The sequence below is a fragment of the Nanorana parkeri genome, unplaced genomic scaffold (assembly GCF_000935625.1).
Source record: "Nanorana parkeri isolate BGI_ZX_2015 unplaced genomic scaffold, ASM93562v1 scaffold561, whole genome shotgun sequence".
NCBI lineage: Eukaryota > Metazoa > Chordata > Amphibia > Anura > Dicroglossidae > Nanorana > Nanorana parkeri.
Window position 1 is genome coordinate 571,527 of NW_017306829.1, and position 3,474 is coordinate 575,000.

General features: G+C 43.1%; 1 protein-coding gene across 1 annotated transcript in view; it reads left to right on the forward strand.

The window, feature by feature from the left end:
- The first annotated feature begins 1,596 nt into the window (after positions 1 to 1,596).
- AVIL (advillin) overlaps positions 1,597 to 3,474 on the forward strand; it is a 47,518-nt gene continuing 45,640 nt past the window's right edge. The window contains exon 1 of the mRNA XM_018562105.1: positions 1,597 to 1,713. The gene's annotated coding sequence lies outside the window, so the exon portion shown is untranslated. The remainder of the gene's footprint in view (positions 1,714 to 3,474) is intronic.

Consider the following 3,474-nt stretch of genomic DNA (forward strand, 5'->3'; position numbering starts at 1 on the left):
AACACATCCAAACACACCACAGCTTGCATCTCTTTACACTCAACACATCCAAACACACCACAGCTTGCATCTCTTTACAGTCAACACACCCTACCGCACCACAGTGTGCATCCTTCTGCGCTCAGCATACCTCACTGCACCACAGCTTGCACCATTTACACTCAACACACCTTACCGCATCACAGCTTGCATCTCTTTATAGTCAACACACCCTACCGCACCACAGTGTGCATCCTTCTGCGCTCAGCATACCTCACTGCACCACAGCTTGCACCCCTTTACACTCAACACTCCTTACCACACCACAGCTTGCATCCTTTTACACTTAACACACCACATCACAGCTTGCACCCCTTCACATGCAGCACACCCCACCCACCTCAGCCTGTACCCCTTTACACTCAAAACACCCCACTGCAACACAGCTTGCACCTCCTTACACTCAGCACACCCAACTGGAGTAAGTATGCAGGACAAGACTGCAAGGTTAACACCTTTGTTTTAGTTCAGTGACTCACTGGTTAAAGGTGAGCTCCAAACTAAAAAATATTATGTAAATAAAAGAGCCATGTGTATTATTGTTGTCCTTTTAGTATTTCATCAAGACCTGTCCAGTAATCCAGCATGAAACAACTGAAATTTGCTTCTGTGCAGGAGCTTTCTGTAATAAAGACCAGTCAGTGCTGCTCTCTCTCCATGTGCAGGGTGACTGGTCTTGTATCCACCCCTTCCTGTAGTTTACTGCAAGCAGCAGGTAGTGGTTGTGGCCTGCTAGACCCCTCTCACAGCTCTGGTCTCTGCACAGACTACGTGCAGCACAGTGATGATGTCACCACTATACAGGTGAAACTCGAAAAATAAGAATATCGTGCAAAAGTTCATTTATTTCACTAATGCAACTTAGCCGTCTACCAGGAGATTTTGGAGCACTTTATGCTTTCTTCCGCAGACGATCTCTATGGGGATGCTGACTTCATTTTCCAGCAGGACTTGGCACCTGCCCACACTGCCAAAAATTTTCTGAGATTGTGGATCTGGGTTTTCATGAGCTGTAAGCCATAATCATCACAATTATGACAAATCACGGCTTGAACTATCTTGCTTTGCATGTAATGAGTCTATCTCATATATTAGTTTCACCTTTTAAGTTGCATTAGTGAAACAAAATGAACTTTTGCACGATATTCTAATTATTTGAGTTTCACCTGTATATTTATATTCTTTGTGGCTATTAAGGAATATATTTAAATAAAAATGCTTGTGCCCAGAGTTCAACTTTCAGCACAACTAGGATCAGAATGACATCATCACTGGCATTGCCTGCATTTCTATCTTCACAGTTTCACTCTAAAAATCAATAAGTATCCCTAATGATGGGTTTTAGGATATATTTATCTACACACTATTCTCTGGGGACTAGACGATGAGCACAGCGACAGTAGTCATATGCCTTGTTCTTGCTTTGATTCAAAGAAGCAAGTCAAAGGTAATAGAGGCTGTAGTATATGGTAGACCGCTATATTCTATCCCTGGAAACATCCTGCTTAATGTTTTCCACGTGGCTCTGGGTGTGGCCCATAATGGGCAGAGCATTGTGCCAGCTCCACGCCTTTGCTGGCATTGTTAGGATTGTGATGTACAAAAGATACCAGACTGTATTCTAACAGGGAAAGCTGCTGCTTATTTGGCTCTGCTCAGCCTCTGCCTCTTCCAGTAAGTACGCTCCTCACTCCTATATATTACAATTATTATGCCTTTATTTGTCCATTCATATTTTGTACAGGACTGAATTGTTTCATTAGTTTTAGTTTGGTACGCAATGATTAAAGTGGAATTGTAATGCATTGTCTGCATTGAATACAATCACTCGGTCATGGTTATCTCAGGTAGCCATAGGCACTACCGATCAGTCCCAATCAATTCTCAACCAAGGTGCCTTCTGGCTTCCTCAGGGGTGCCTAGAAATTTTCACACAGCGTCATGCTGTGAACGAGGGGAATTCTGAGGTGAAGGGTGACTTCTGATATGAAGAGGGTCTTCTAATACTCTGATGTAAAAGGAGGAGGCTCCTGATGTAAAGGGGGATTCTGATGTGAAAGGAGGGAGCTCATTATCTAAAGGGGGAGTCTGATGTGAAAGGAGGGGGCTCCTGATATAAAGGGGGACTCTGATGTGAAAGGAGGGGGCTCCTGATGTAAAGCGGGACTCTGATGTGAAAGGAGGGGGCGCCTGATATAAAGGGGGACTCTGATGTGAAAGGTGGCAGTCTGATTGTATGTTTGCATGGGGTCTCCCCTTAAAATCCATACCAAACCCCTATTTGGGATAAGGGTCTGGTATGGATTTTGGAGGGACCCCACGTCATTTTTTACATTTAGGTTTTTTATACTTTAGATTGTGTTTACCTTTAAAGGGTGGTGTGGCTGAAAAAAAGGTTGAGAAACTTTGCTCTAATACACTCAAATAGGATTGCCTATCGGTTCATTGTGGAGGTATTTCATCTCCATCCAGTAACTGTAGCTAGCTTTTTATAAGAGAGAATAGCAGTTTAAAAAAAAGAAAACCAAAACTTGATGTCATGCCTTTTTTGGTAAGTCTAAGGATAGTCATAAACATGGTGGTCTTATCTTCAGTCTGACTCTCAGGTGAGGATCGGACTGTTAGGGACTATCCGAGTACTTACCTGCTTCCTACTGATGGAATTGATCATTGTCATTCACGCATCATTTTCAGGAGACATGTAGGGTGATAACACTCACCTACTGCACTTTATCTATAGAGGAGCAGCAGTGTCACCCTAGGCAGCAGCTCTCCTGATTTGGACTATTAGACTGTGTTATGGAATTGTTAAAAGCTGAATTATAGGCAGATAAAAACACACAAATTAATGCAGCTCTGTAATCATTAATACATCTTGAAATCTGTTACCAGCCTGTAGAGCAGGGCCACAGGGTGAGAGGAAGAACAGTACAAGGAGCCAATCAGTTTATGTGCTGACAAGAAGCATGCCGGTAGGAGGAGAAAGCAGAGTGAAAAAGAGGTGAGCCCATCACTGTGCTGCTTCTCCTTTCAATGTCCAGTCACAGGCTGGTGGCGGGTCCAGGGCAACCTCAACTCAGAAAAAGTAGTTTGAATGATGCTGGCTATCTCACTGAGGCCATCTAGTGACAGGAAAAAATCTTCCTAAATATTGCAGCAAAAGCAGGTTTCATTTTAACTTTTATTGGGCTATATTCTTATGGTGAACAAAAAATGATGAGGTCCTAAATGATTCATTTCTTATATACTACACCTTGCAGGGCTGTATTTAGACTACTGACTGCACGCATAACTTATGGAACTCATTTCATACAGGTTCTGTCTTTTGTCTGTGGGTAGCCTAAAGCCTTGTTCTTCCTCTTCCCGGGAGGATTATGCCCATTATGCCCATTTAACCTACTTCCTGTGAGTACAGGGTGTCATGGCTCTACCCCC